The sequence below is a fragment of the Zosterops lateralis genome, assembly GCF_965231275.1.
Source record: "Zosterops lateralis genome assembly, chromosome: 5".
Taxonomy (NCBI): Eukaryota; Metazoa; Chordata; class Aves; order Passeriformes; family Zosteropidae; genus Zosterops; species Zosterops lateralis.
Window position 1 is genome coordinate 4,309,179 of NC_139766.1, and position 15,589 is coordinate 4,324,767.

Genomic DNA, 15,589 nt, shown 5'->3' on the forward strand with positions numbered 1-15,589 from the left:
AATCAGCAGAAAGTTGTAATTGAAGGTTTGGGTTTTTTAATGGAACTTACCAAGACATACTTTTAACTTATAAATGCAGAATAATGGAGAATATCTTCCTCCAGCAACAAAGGAACTTCTATTACAAGAAGAAATCATTCAAATCCTATAAAAATCAGTAAGACTCTTCTGTGACATAGGGAGAGTTTTGATCAGACCATCTGGTTCTGAGGTTGCGTCCTTTATAGCATCATATATCCTCCATACGTCCCTTACAGCATCGTGACATCAATTTCAGCAGAGTTCTGGGTGATTCTAATTTCTGCAACTGCAGATCCATATTTTAATCCAAGAGCAGCTGGGGCCATGCTGGTAATCCACTCTGGTTTACATAAAAATTTCCTTCAGGGGAGAGTTTCACATTTCTCTTTCTATGGCAAAGAAAAGTGATTCAAGACTTTCAGTTAATCCTCTGATGCTCATTTTCTTTGTGGTGCTGTGGGAGAGCTGCACTCCAGCTGTGTTTCTCAGTGGAATTATTTATGGGACTTCCTTAAAGACTCTATTAATGAAGACCAACAAATTAAAAACAAACAAACAAACAAGAAAAAAAAGGGGACTTACCAGAGAATTCAAGAATAGTTTGGCTTGAAATGTACTTTTAAGACCATCCAGTTCCAACCTCCTGCCATGGGCAGGGACATCTTTCACTAGACCAGGTTGCTCCAAGCCCTGTCCAACCTGACCTTGAACGCCTTCAGGGATGGGGCAGCCACAGCTTCTCTGGACAAAACATTTCGGGCCTTCCCCAAAGACCAGATTTTTTTTTAAACCAAATATTCTAAAGCTAAATATATTTGGAAATCTTAGATCTCCATTGTTCCCTGTGCAAACCTTTTACATCTTTAAAATGATAAATTTACGATGGCCTGTCCTAAAGCTGGGGACACGGACAAGTGTTGGAAATAAATGTTTGGAGGAGATAAGAGAAAGTCCTTTTTGAACACAACTTGCAGCTGCAGAATCTCTGCCAGTGCCCCAGCATGAAGCAAGAGTTTCTCTGTACTGGTACAGAGTCTCTTAAATGCTGTTACCTGAAACTGATTTTCAATGATCACTGTCTGGTGAGTCCAAAATGTCCAATAAATTTCCACAGGTGCTGCAGCCAGAGTCATGGGGCATCCCACCAGTATAAAAGCACTGGGTTTATAGTGGCAACAGAAATTACAAGTTCAGAATTCAGAATTTCTAACCTTACTTTGGGGAGGAAATAGCTCAAGAAGTTATATAGGCACTAAGGTAAGGGATTACGTGTGTTTTGATGATTCATACCCTCAATGGGTTGTGATCATTGTTCACGAGCTCCCTACATGTTTTCTTGCATGGAATAAAAAATTGAAAGAATAGACACTGCAGCATTAGAACTGTGGTATTTGGGAGTAGCCTTGAAAATGGTAATGAATCTGTAATTAGAAGCAGGAGTGTTCATGGGAATTGTGAATCATTTGCTGAGAAAAGCAGATCTGAGCAAAGGAAATGGCTCCAAATAGCGATGACAGAAAGTTATACATGGAATTTGGGTACAGGATTACTTCATCTCAGTACCCATGAAGTAACAAAGGGTGTTGGTGGTAAAGGAAAAAAAAAAAGAAAAAAAAAAAAAAAAAGTAAGCAGGAGTTCTGTACAAAAGAAAGGAAGTCAAGAAAATACAGAACTAAGTTTGGTAGATTTGATGGTGCAGTAAAGATTTCATGGGTAATACCCACCATCAAGACAGAATGAACAGTTCAGCTCCTCCTTCCCATTTAGCTGGAAGACAAGCACAGAAAATTTAGGTTGGAAATGACCTGTGAAAGTCTCTGTTCCAAGCCTGTGGTCATCTTAGATCAGATTGCTCCCAGGTTTTATCCAGGCAAGCTTGGATATCCTCAAGGATGAGTATTCCAGACAGAGAAACAGCAATATGGGAATAACAGAAATGAAGGAAAGAGAAGCAATTAAAAGGAGACAGAAGCTACTAAGAGACTGTGAGGTTGTTTTGGCAGCCAAACACAGCAAAGGAGGCAAACAATGGACAATGGGTTGATGGTTCAGCCTCAGAAAATCCTGGGCATTGGGAAAGGAGGAGACTGAGGCTGTGATGGGTCAGAAACAAATGCAGCAACTCCAGGCCTCCAGCAGCAGGGCAGGTGTAAGTGCAGTGGAGAACCAAAAAAGTGCAGCAGGATGATATAAAAGGGGCCAATATTAGGGCCAGGCAGATGTAATAAAACTTGGTGCAAGAAAGTCAAGGAGAACAAGGCACAGGCAATTCCAAGATGATCTGGGCTGTTTCTGGTGGGGAATAGTCATCAATGTGAAGTCTAGTCTCATCCAACCATGAAAAAATAAACCAGAATTAACTCTATTTGAGAACCACTCGACTGCTCTTGAAAGCAAATAAATTCAAATACGGTGGCAGTCAGTGCCATGTCTTTGTGCTAAACTCTGTACTGATACCTCTGCCCCCACAGGTCAGGAAATGCAGGTGTGGGAGGAATATTAACAGTGCATTGGATAAAATAGAATGCAGTGAGATGTATAGAGCTGAGGCAAAGGAGCATGATTACAAGTAGCTGCAATATGACAAAGAGACAAGAAAATGTTTTTATTTTTTATATATATATATATATATATATATATATATATATATATATATATATGTCTATATATCCACACTGGGCTGCATATAATTGAAATTTAGAATAAATGCATCAGCTCAGTATACACTGCATTGTATCCCAGCACCCTTTGTGCCAGTATTTATGTCAGTAATGAACCAATCTCAGTGTACAATCAAGAAAATACCCAGTGCAAGGTGTATAGTGCTTAAATTATCAATAATACATATTTTAGAATTAAGTTGGAAAGCAGGAATTTGCGGTTTATCGCTATGAAATGTACATTTTGTGTCTGTCAAGTGAAGCTGATAAAGGCTTGCTGTGAAATGATTAAAATGCCTACAGTATATTGAAGCAATCCAGAGTTCATGGCCAGCATTTTCAGTGGGAGTAAATGATTCCTGTTTATTTTTCCTTTTGTTTATCCTTTTTTTTTTTTTTTTCTCCTCCTCTTTTCTCTTTTTTGACTTTCCAGTTTAAGACAACTTGTCATTTGGGACCACTGAGGTGCTCTGCATTTTAAGAAATCCAAGGGAGCTTATCTTAAACTTTGCAGTGAGGATTTGAAGCTTTTTGGTACTCAGTGTATTCCTTTGGCTGGTGTGAGTTTGGACAAAGGCACAGGGGATTCAGCAGCGGGATGTGGAGTTTCTGCCTCTCATTTTGCTCCTCTGTGATTTTACCAAAAGCAGAATTATGACAGTGAGGGGAGGACTGGCTGTTTCCTACAATTCAGATACCTGGAAATTCAAGAACATTGCAGCTCCTGGGAAAATACATAAGAAGCACAGAGCAAGAAAGAAACCAGGTTACTATCACCAGTACATATCCAGTCTGTTTTCTTTTTGACATGTATTTTGGTATATGGCAAGTTTTGTTTCTTTCTTTCTTTCTTTCTTTCTTTCTTTCTTTCTTTCTTTCTTTCTTTCTTTCTTTCTTCCTTCCTTCCTTCCTTCCTTCCTTCCTTCCTTCCTTCCTTCCTTCCTTCCTTCCTTCCTTCCTTCCAAACCAAATGGAAAATTAACATCTGAACAAAAGATGTTCCACACCCCTGAAAAATATTTTCTTTCTGAATTTATATTGTGAATTCATTATCTGAGGAGATTGTTTAGGTTTCAAAAACTGTCACGTTCAATACAAAGAACAATTTATGCCTCCTCCTTTCCCTAAACTCGGTGTGGATGTTGTGCACAAGATAGCTGACACAGAGTTATGATATTATCAGCACCATTTAACTTCTTGCACTTAATTTACCTCATTAACATTTTTATTACATTTTGTTACTATTGCATATTGAGGAAACACAGTAGTGGAGTCACCCAGCTCAGGCTGAGCACCAGCAGGAGGCTCAGGGGTGCCAACGTGCCTTAAACTGGATTAAAAGTGAAACTTCCCAGCTGTTCCAGTGCCCATCCTGCTGGGATAATTTATGAGTCAGGGTTTCCCAATTTTCCAGGTCACATTCCTGCAGTCTGACCAAATGATATGCTGGAAAGAAAAATGGTGTGTTGACCACGGCACCGGTGTTTGATTTCAAGCCTTGCTGCACCAATAGCCCAGTGGGAAATGGTTTCCATAGGATGGGAATTTGCAGTCTGGCCTCAGACACCATGAAGGCTGTAAATTCCCACACCTGGTGCTCACCTTTGTTTCTTTCTGATAATAGATGGGAAATGTGTATTTATGATATTTTAGTGGTTGGGTCACTGAAGGTCACAAAGATGGGGGGATTTTCTGCAGTGGTGTTAAAGATCTTAAAGAGCTTTGTAAGAGAATGTTGGTATTATATATATGATTCTGATAAGTATGCTATATTATCATTCAAACTTTTAGACATCCAAGAATTTAGGGGATCAAATTCTTTTGGAGTTCTTGTAAATGCTTTCAGTAGGTTTTTTGGTTTTTTTTTTTTTTTTTTTTTTTTTTTTTTTTTTTTTGTGGAATGTGAATGCAATCTAGGCATTAGGAACGTGTAATTTCACCTTAATTTCTGTTCTGTGGTAAAGAACTGAAGGTCATGTCATTTATTTCCAAATCTCTTTTCCTTTCAATTTTCAGAATGGTCTTTGTAGCTTATGGACTGAATGTCATGACATTTTAATGATGATAGAAATTATATAGGCTGCATTTTTTTCCCCAGTTTATAAGTCTGTAGCTACAATAGAAAGCTCAATTTAACCTTTAAAACTCAGTTCATTTGAAATAGGTGGTCAAAGCAGTTTCTTAGATTGGTGATGTCTGATGATTTATTATATAAATAATTTCCTCTAAGACATAATCACATTCACTTTGGAGATCTAAAAATGAATAAAAAGATACTGTAGAATATCACTCTGTTAAGAGGCTTCTGAAGTGAAAAGGGTCAAAGGGTTTCTTTTATAAACCCTGAGCTGCTGCAGAAATTTTGCTGATGACTTTTCCTTCCAATTCTTCTGACTGGGAGGAATTAATTTATTTTTTAATTCCTTCCCCATTCAATCAGTGCTAACAGGTTAATTTGTTTTCATCTGTTGTTGTTACTTGTTTGGCAGTGAAGCAAAGCTTGTGCATCTGGTGATCTTCATCAGCCCCTCCAGTGATGGTCTCTGTGGTGGGCACCAGAAACTCCTGGGAGTGGGGCTGTCACACCCTGCACTTTATATTGAATTTTCTGTTCTGCTGATTGCTTGGCGTGCTGCTTAGCCCAAAAATAGCTGCTGGTGTCTCTGCTTTATCAGGGCTCAGGTAAACAATTTGGGAAGCCTGAGTGTGGAGAGAGGACTTCCCCCTCCAACCTTCAGTGCAATCCTCAGATTTTCCCAATTCTTTCTGGGAATGGCATTGACATCACTGATGTTTCATTGCCATGACTGAGCATCTTTCTCTGCTGCCTTCAGAGTCAACACCCAAGTTTCATTTTCCCTAAACCATTGTTTATTCATTCAGAGGGGGATTTCTTTGAGGAATGCATGCCCATCTGGTTATCACTTCTCTGCTTAGAATTAGACATCTCTCATCCTAAATCAATTACTTCTAGCAGGTGCAAAGCCATAATCCCTCTGGTAACTGGCAGCAGGCAGAATTAAATGGATCAGGTGTGGAGTTTGAAAGACTGTTAAAGGCCTTAAAAATCAATTGAGTCAGATTCTGGTTGGGTTACACATAATCTCAGCTCAGGTACCATTTGAAAGCTTTAATGTTTGTGTCTAATGTTAAAATGTCTAGACTTCAAAATGTACACACCTTCCAGAAAAAGAAAAAGGTAAAAAAAAAAAAAAAAAGGTTTTGTTCTTAACTGTATACAATATTACAATTTTATAGCCTGATTTGCTCAGAATTTCTTCTCCCCATCTTCTCAAAATGAGTATTTTCAGCCTTGAGGAAAAAAAAAATATAGAAGAAAACCCCAGGTCTGTGCATGATTTGCTGTCCCAGCTTCTCAGCCACAAGAAATCTCAGCCTAGATGGTCTGTAATAGTTTATTGAGAGGATCCAAGAAGGGCTTGCTGCCTGATTAATCAAATAATTAAGCATTGCAGTTATTTAGCCTTTAATTAGTATTAATAGAGTGCTATCTCTAATAATGGAAATAATCTGTTTCAATCAAGTCATAATTCCACATGTTGCTTTGTGGCTTTCAGTTATGACTTTCCTTTGCCTGTTGCCCATGTAGATAAATTTGTGTTTATTTACACATATGTGTGTTTGTGTGTTTATATATCAGAACAAATTCCTGAAAATGAGGGTTACAAAAGCCATTTCTTAGGCCATGAAGGGTTTTTTTTTTTTTTTTTTTTTTTTTTTTTTTTTTTTTTTTTTTTTTTTTTTTGTTGCAGAAGGTATTTTGAACCACAAACCCACACCAGCCTTTTAGGACAGAATAACTGAAGTACAGGAAACGCTGCACCTGAATTGATAAAGGAATTTGAACCTGGCAATCAAAACAATTAAAAGTGTGGAATTAGTGTCTCCCATTGCAACTCTCAGTTTGCATACACAGTTAAACATTCATTGGTTTGCAACGAGGGGAATTATTTATTCTGCCCTTTGTCTGTTGGAATTATTTTTGTCTGTCTTCCTCATTTCAGAGCGTTAGCTCAGGAAAGGGAAATAAAATCTTGACAAGATTGTCCAATACTGATGAATCAAGATTTTTTTATTTAAAAAGAAAAAAACAAAAAATCCCAAACATTGACTTTCTGTGGAATATGATATTTTCTGTTTGCTGTTCATCTGCAGACACAAAGATCTTCCTTTTTCTCTTATGGAGAACCACAGCATCTTTTAAGATGGGATTAGAAAAATATGCAGGTGGAAAACTATTGAGTTGTGTGATTTATGTAGGAGTTCCCAGTACTGTTGTTTATGTGTTCTTTGAAGGTGAAGATTAGCGTGGAAAAAAATGTGTGTCTGTGGTTCAGTTTATCTTCCTAGAGGAGCTCTCTTGTCACCTGTAAGGTTGAGACACAGAATATCATAAACAGGTCTAGAAAAATTATGTAACCAGGCCTAGTGAGTAATGGGTTTATGCCAGAACTATCTCTCCTTTTTAATGAATGAATTCAAGTAATTTATTTATTCAGGTTTCTGATGGGTATTCCCTTGCACATGCCTTTGTAGCACTAACTCTGAAATTAGCTCAGGAACAGTTTGGAACTACAGAATATTCCACAGCACTGCAAAAAAATGTGAAGGAGCCACCTCTCTTTCCTCCCAGGTATGAATTCAGTTTATTTCCAAAGCTGTGGTTGTTCCATTCAGATGACTTTGGTGTGGTGTCCTTGCTGTGCTCACACCAGGCTGATTTTGGCCATAAATGCAAATCTGCCTTACACTCATTTTCCAGCTTTGTTCTCATTTGATTTTGTAATTATTTTCCCTGCTCGAATTGGAGCTCTTTATTCCATACAAAAAGTGGAAATACCTTTTTGACAAAGACAAAGCTGCGGAGTGTCAAGGTTTGCAGGAGTTAGGAGCACAGGGAAGCAGGAATGCACTGTTCTGCAGTAAAACATTTGTTATCAAGCACCCACAGGGCCAGTATTGGTGAGGATATTATTATTATTATCAGCTTGTATATGATATTCTCCTTTAACCCGCCATCAGACCCCAGGATTAGAAAGTGGAGAGCTGGAAAGGGCTCTCTGATTTAGAGAAACCCATCCCAGTCTAACATCAGCTAGCAGCTTATGCAGACCCTTTCCTGAAAAGACCAGTTTTTGTCCTGAACATCATCTATTCCAATCCCTCAGCAAAGATATTTCTTTTCTCTTTTGTTATGTCCATTTGTTGATGCCTAACTATGAACTGAAATCTTCTGACATATGTATGGAAAATCTGTCCTTAGGAGAAAGCACTTCCTATTCTTGTGGCACTAAAGACAAAGAGAAATGTTTTTGGATGACTTCATAACTCAGGGATGATAAGACCAATGCTGATGCATGTATAAATTTGGAAATTGTTAATAGGTAACATTTCTGATTAACATTGTGTCTATATTGTTAGAGGCCAAGGTTGTCTGGATAAATTACCTCAGAAATTCTGTGATTCTATGAAACTCCATGCTGTTCCTATTGCACTGAATTTTTTGTAGGTATTCCGAAGTCAAAGACCCCAAAATGCAGAAAACTTTAGACTTTTATTATCAATAAGAGTTCTTTGATCTCAGAGATCTCAGAACTGAAAACAAAAGTCTCTTTGCAAAATGTGAACAGAGACATCAAAGGTCTCTGAAAGGCAGGGATAATAAGGTCCAGTATGTAGAAATCTCACGTTCAGCCAAAGGGAAGATGTGAGGAGAAGAGTTAACTGGATGTGATTGTACAGAAATACTTCATGTCTGCTGTGTTTTCTGTCAGGTTTAAATGGGTTTTGTCACTTTGATAAGCTTTTCCAAGGAATAAAAAGTGGAGTCTGTGAATAAATAGCATCAGACCATGGCTATCAGGCTATGGCAGGTCATTTAGCAATGGAGAGACTCCTTTTTTTACTTCTCCTGCTGATCATGTTTTGTCCTGAATTTAATCTGCCCTCAAAGGAAGAGCAACCCACGACCAAAACCACTTTTTCTTGGCTGACTTCAAAACTATCCACAGGAGGAGAATTCTTAGGCCACCTACTCAAAAATGTGGTTTTGAGCACCTTCTAAGAAATTTCAGTTCCTTAGGGAAATACCAAATGCTACAAGTAAAAAAAACCAGACTATTAAAAATTCCTGAATCCTGGCATCTCCAACAAAAGCTGGGAAAGAAACCAGGTGATCCATCCTTAGGTGGAGGATGGATTTTTTTGGGGTAGTGGCCAGCTATTCGTGCCATGCTGTTCCATTGGAATGAAAAATCATCCACCTCACAGACTCTGATTGTCCTCCACATTTGGTGCTGTGGCTGAAGCAGAAATTTTTGCTTCTCTCTTGAAGGTTCCAGCACAAAATGGAAGATAAAAAGGCATCCATAAAATAAAATTGAATTGTTAGCCTGCATAAATACACTCAGTACTTTAGGAAGCTGCTGCAAAATGCTGACAATGGCTGTGATTTTTCTTGGGAATGGTGAAATTTGGGCTGGGATTGAGTTATTCTTGCAGCAGCGTAAAATCATGGGTAACTAGCTCTAAAATCTAAAATCATCAGGAAAATCTCCCTTTTTTTGAGCACCTTTTGCTGAGTACAGGGCTTTGCACCTTTTGCAAGCCCTATACACGCAGTATAGGAAGAGCACAGATCAAATATTTACTGGCTGCTACCCACACCAGGTTTTTAAGCTAAATACTACTCAGCCAAGCATTAATAGAATCTGCCCTGTGCTGCCTTGGAGGTTTTCAGCCAGGTTCTCCTTCACTGCTCCTTGGAACAGGCTTCCAGCCCCTTGTTGTGATTTTTCTTTTCCTTTAGATTTTTCAGCAAGCTTTTCACGGAAATATTTTTCAATGCCCAAGTCTTTGAGCTGTTTGACTCCAGGGGAGGAGATGAAATCCTGCAAGAGTGCTGGGAAGAGGAGCAGGTAGGGAGGTTGAAGGGCAGAGCTGCTGATGGAGATTTCAGTGGGGGAGAGAAGGGATGTGGGCTTGACAGCAGCAGGAATGGAAGCAGAAAGACAAAAATAGGCAATACAGAGCCAAATACTTGGTGGCTAGATGAAACCTAGTGAAACGGAGGAAAAAAATCATGGCTTTTTCAAGCAATTCCTGATTTTCCCCAGGAAACTGGAGATTGAGCCCAATGATCAATTATTTCCCATGTCATCAGGATGCAAATCAAACAGTAACAAGATCAACCCCCCCACAATACTATTTGTATGAAATTTTATCTTATGGTGGCTTGGACCATTAAAAATGTTGAGTTATCCATTAGGTTTGGGTGTTACTGTGATGGAAATTAGCCCAGCTCCTCAGAAGCTGATGAAATTCAGGAGCTCCCATTAAGTGTGAATTTCGTCCTCTGTGTCTGATCCGTGTCACAACATTCTTCTGTGGACTCCACCTCAGGATTGTGAGGACTTCTTATTTCTGAGCACAGTAACTCAGCTTGCAGCTCTGGGCAGTCCCTCACTCTCCTAATTTTAATAATCACTTAAATTGCATCCTAAAATTGTCTAATTTTAAAAATGATTTTGTAAATTCTGTATATGCACTTCTATTGACTTCCATGCAATATCAGTGGATCAGGGAGATGGGGCTTTGGATAATTTTTGGCTCTTTAGTATTTTTAAACTGCTGGTTCATCCCCTGCAGCTGCCTTGCATTTTATAGGTGCACTAAATTTGATGACCGTGAAGGGTTGTTAAACAATAGACTGTGATAAAAATAGTTCCCTTTGCTGACATTCAATGTTTTTTTCCAAACTAGTTCCCATAAATTACATCAACAAAACTACTTGCACTCGTTTATTTTTTTTTTCCTAGCATTTGAGACAGGTAAACTGGATTGTCTCTGTAGGACCAACAGTAAAAAGAAGCACATACAAGTGAAAGACTTGATAGTTATTCACATTAAATACCCTTTTTCTTGCAAATGTGGTTGTTTAATGACACTGGGTTTTCCACACCACTGTTCCTGGAGTATGTACCCAAGAAACTCTAACACAATGTCCTTCTTACAAGGGTTTTTGTAGAGCTTGACCCCTGAATACAATTAACAAATTCCTGTATGAATTTCAGGCTGAATGAATTAATGTGATGTTTGATAAGTGAACTGGAAACATTAACTGACCCTGGTGTTTCTGTAGAAATTTCCTTTCCTGGCAGGGTGACAGAAACTTGTGTGTATCATATGTGGTGTGAAATAAGAGCGATACAGAGACAAAACTTTAAATGGGATCATTTAAACAAGAGATAAGCATTCAATTACCTGGATCCAGGAGGTCACAGAAGAAGCACCCTGAGGATGCTGACAATTTCAGGGGAAGAAAAGTAAAGGAGCAAATACATTCTCCTGAGTCAAGGAAGAGATTACAATAGAGAGAGGAGTATTTAGAGAGCAGGCAGTGTAAGGAAGCTGAGAATAAACTGTATCATAACAGGCAAGGTCATTTGGAGAAACAACTGCCTGATTATTCAGCTAATCAGAAGAATCAGCCAGGCTCTCTCACCTGCCTGTTCTGCAGCTCCATACAAGGACACAGACTACCTGATAATAAAAGGACCATAATTGCATGGGCTACACTCTTGGCTTCCAAGCCTCATCCTTTGGATTGGAGGTGTGAGGTCAAAAAGATGATTGCAGTTGTAAAATGGGAAGGACAGACAAGAAGAACTGGGTGATGAGTTTTACTCTGAGAAGTTAAATGCTGGAATTCTTCAAATGTTTGAGTACTCAGTGAGGTTTCTCTGTCTAAAATAAAAAGTTGTAAAAAATTCCTGTCCTAAAATAACTATATTAGAGAATCCTCTTTCCCCCTTCTGTTTGGTTTGACTTCTGAAATGCATTTTTATGGCCATTTTTCTTTGTGTGCTTTTCCCCCTTCCACCCCAGAGCACTGACCAACCAGATCTGTTAATATTCTTTAACACAAACCAATTAAACATTCTGATTCAAATCTCCAGCCTCTATTGGAGTTACTCTTTAATATCTTCCTTCTTAGCTCTGGAATGTGAAATATTTCATTATCAGCTAATGTTTTATAAATACCTAAATAGATACTCATTGAGCATTTCTCCTCTTTGGATTATATCAATGTTAGATGAATTATTACTCATCTTATTAATCATATTCTTAGTAGCAGTGTGCTAATTAATGGTCCAACAACTCATTTGTTTCTCATAAAAGTCCTTCTAGTAAAGTAGAATATCAGCAAATCATCAGGTTCCATCTAATAGAAAACCAACTACCAATAAATTAAAGAAATAAAAAAGCTAAAAAACCCAACTGAAATCCAAAACCCTGAAAAAAAAGGAGATGTTTGAGACATTCAGACTCTGATCATATGGTGCTCTTTTAGTTTTGCTTTCGGTTTATGCCCTTTCCTTGGAGTACTTGAGCTGTGACATCCCGGCAAAATCTGCTTAATTTCAAAAAGCAGTTATGGATTTACACAACTTGATAGTTGTTTTTTTTTTTCTTGAAATACTGCCCTTTGTTCTGAGGATAAAAAAACTGCCTCAGCTTGTGCACATAGTGTGGGAAGGGGGGAAAAGTTGGCAAGATGAGCTCATAAATCAGTGATGATGAGGAGAAATCTGTCATCGGCTCAGCTGAATTACAAATTGAAAACAGGAATTTCACAGTTTTCAAAGAGAGTATTAATTATGCCAGATTCCCACCTGTGTGGCCTGGCTTGGGTTTTTGTCATTATTTCCTAGAAGATGTATGCATATAAAGATGGTTTAGTGATATATTACAATAATTTAAAAAATAAATGCACTTTATTTTCCCAATTTTGTTTTCCTGCCTGTGTAATACCATCTCTTTATGAGTCACCCACCTCAACAGTGGTTGTTAAAGTATGTTTGATTCCAAATTTAAAGACAATTTTGAGCTCTGTATTTATTTTTCAAGAGCCCATGAGTATTTCCTTTGAGCTGCACCATCTCCTCATTCCCATTACATTTGTGAAGGGAAAGGAAAGCAGACCACACATTATTTGTCAAGAGTGTCTATGCTGTGCTTTGGCTTCACAGCTTTTTCTGCTCCAGTGATGAAAATTGAACATAATTCTCATATGAGCCTTCAGAGCAATGAACTGTTTCACCCTTCAGAGCAAAAAAACAGAAACCAATGTTACAGAAAAAAAAAATAAAGAGGTAAAAAGCTATTTTTGGAAAAGTAGGTAAGTGCAGCTGAATCAGACCCTGCCTTCAATCAGCTCTCAGCAGTTTGCTTGGGAAGATGCTGGAATATTACATTTGGCAATCATTGCCTCTGTTTAAGGCTCAATAATGCTTGACATTGACATCCTGTCATGAAGAATTAGTTCAAACATTGGATCTGGAGCAAGTCAGGAGGATGTGATATGTATGTAGGTGTTTGAAAAGCATGGATATGGAAAAAAAAGAAAAAAAAAAAAAGAGAAATTATCGAAGCTGATTATGTAACTCTTAGTTCCAGTGGTTTGTGAGAGAATGACATGAATACAAGGAGGATGAAAGCCGAAAGCTCAAAATGTCTTGACTAAGAGGGTCAGGACAAACATGGACTTACTCCAGCTCAGTGAACATAATGAACAAAGTCCCGTGACCAGTTTGCTTTTAGATAAAAATAATGTCCTTGTACTGGAAGAAGTAGATCTGGTGCTAAAGTCAGGGAGATATTGTTGCCTTCTCCGAGAGCTGTAAAAGTACAAGATGACTTTGCAGATGTCTCATAGTTTGGTTTTTTAATGCATCTGTGAAAATTAACTGCTTTAGTCAAGACTTCCTTACAGGAAGACATCTCTTACCAAATAAAACATCATTTTTTTAAGATAAACTTAGCAATAGAACAAAACTCACTTTGTTTAAAAGTCTGAGATTCAGAAAAAAACCTCCTCCAGCTGGTACAGGGTCATGACACAATGACACAGAGAAAGGGAAATATTAAATAGCCTCCAAAAGTCTCAGCTACTCCTGTTCTCTTTGACTCTGTCATTGCATTGACTCATTAATGGCATTAGTTCACTCCACCTCTAAAAGGTAAAAAAATACATAATTAGTTTGTTCTGCTTAATTAGGGAACTGGCCCCTCAGGAATTTAAGGCAATCTTGCTGTAGATCAGATTTTTACTTTTATTGTACTCTGTTTATACCTTCTTTTCCCAAAAGCCATCAAACAAAAAGACAAAAACACTGTGGTGAAATGATATTTTTGAGATGCTTCTCCAAACGTTGAGATTGCATCATCACTTTCCTGGAAAGGTGATGTGTCTTTGTCTGGTCATTCAGACACGAAAATGGAAACGGTCCTAAAAACCAAGTTGAGATTTCTTTTTGGAGGGTTAAACAGATCATTTGTCACTGAAGTTCTTGTTAGTTTGGCTGCTGGCAAGTCAGAAAGAAAAATGTTTTAGCAGGGCCATATAAAGATCCCGATGAAGGGGCTTTCAGCAGCAGCATTATTGTCTGATAAGGCTGAAATCTCTCTGGGATCTTTGCCACTCCTGACTGGGGATCACTGCTGGGCCTTCACCAAGTCTCTGTTTGCTAAAGGCAAAACAACAGCATCAGTTAAATTAAAATAGATAACTAATGAGGGACTAAAGGAAGTATTTTGTCTCTGTCCTTATAATAGAAGCTTATTTTCTCCTAGAGGCTCTCTCTCTTCACTGCATCTGTATTTTTAGCAGGGTGGGAAAACTCTGCTGGTAAAATCAGTTCTCAGAGCTCCAGAAGACACTGATAAGTATTAACTACTTGATGATATTAAATCATTGTAAATGCAATATGAGAAATTCTTAGGATTAGTCTTATCTGTCTGATAGTGAGTAGCATGGCTGGAACAGAAATATCAGCATGAATATACATATCCATCTATATATATATATATTTATATAGTATTTATAATCTTACATATACACTTATATATGGGGAGGGAAAGGTGCCAGGGGGGATTATATATGGGATTTACTCTTCCTGTGCTAAATCAAGCACCAAAGATTCAAGGCCAGGCAGTGAATTCATTAATTCAGCTGGGGACTGCATTGGAATGAAGAGATGAACTGCTGCTTTTAGCAGTCCTGGAGTGTCCATGTGAAGCACAAGGATAGTTTATCCAAATTACTCATGTGAACTCACAAAGAAATTGATTGGATTCAAACTCTTGGCAGTCCTTGCTCTGAAGTCTGAAAATGAGACAGTTAAAAAAAGAATATTCATGAAAGTATATATTTAACCCTGAATATACCAAATAAAGTTTCTAAGGTGTTCTAATCAGTGTTTCTGTCTGCGTCCACATGGGAAGGATTTTTTGGAATAACTGTAATGGAGAATCAGTAAAGCTCAGGATGTACCAGGCTGTGGTTACTCACACACAGGTACCAAAAAAGTGTCTCCAATCAGGTAATCTTTAGCCTTAAATCATATATATATATATATATAAATGTTCTTGTTCATAGGGTGTCTCTAGATGACTTCTCTGGATTCATTTACGTCATGGAAAACTTCCAGTGTTCACAGATCGAAGTGTTACGTCAGTCTGGATTTAGTCAGAGATTTCATTAAATCCAGGCAATTTTTGCCTGACTTAGGACTGAACAGAAACTTCCCAAAGACCAGACTTTTCCAAGTGCTAACTGTGGTACTGCTTTAATGCTAAAGTCACAAAAGTGACAACAACAACAACAATAAAATCCACGTTTAAAAAAAAAAAAAAAAAATGAAACGTTACATTGAGAATGCAAATGAAGATGCAAAGCATCTCCACAGAGCATGTCCCAGAGAGATTACAACCCAAGCAGAAACTGGAGCAAATGTCTAAAAACCTGATATTACATCTAAACTTAGAAATTCAGTATATTTGGAAGGCATTCTAGCTTAATACGTGGTCTGAGTAAAAGTGAGCC

At 38.0% G+C, this 15,589-nt stretch overlaps 1 protein-coding gene across 2 annotated transcripts in view; it reads left to right on the forward strand.

Moving 5' to 3' along the window:
• Positions 1-15,589, forward strand: part of CTNNA2 (catenin alpha 2) — a 470,001-nt gene that overhangs the window by 271,413 nt on the left and 182,999 nt on the right. The gene's annotated exons all lie outside the window — the stretch shown is intronic.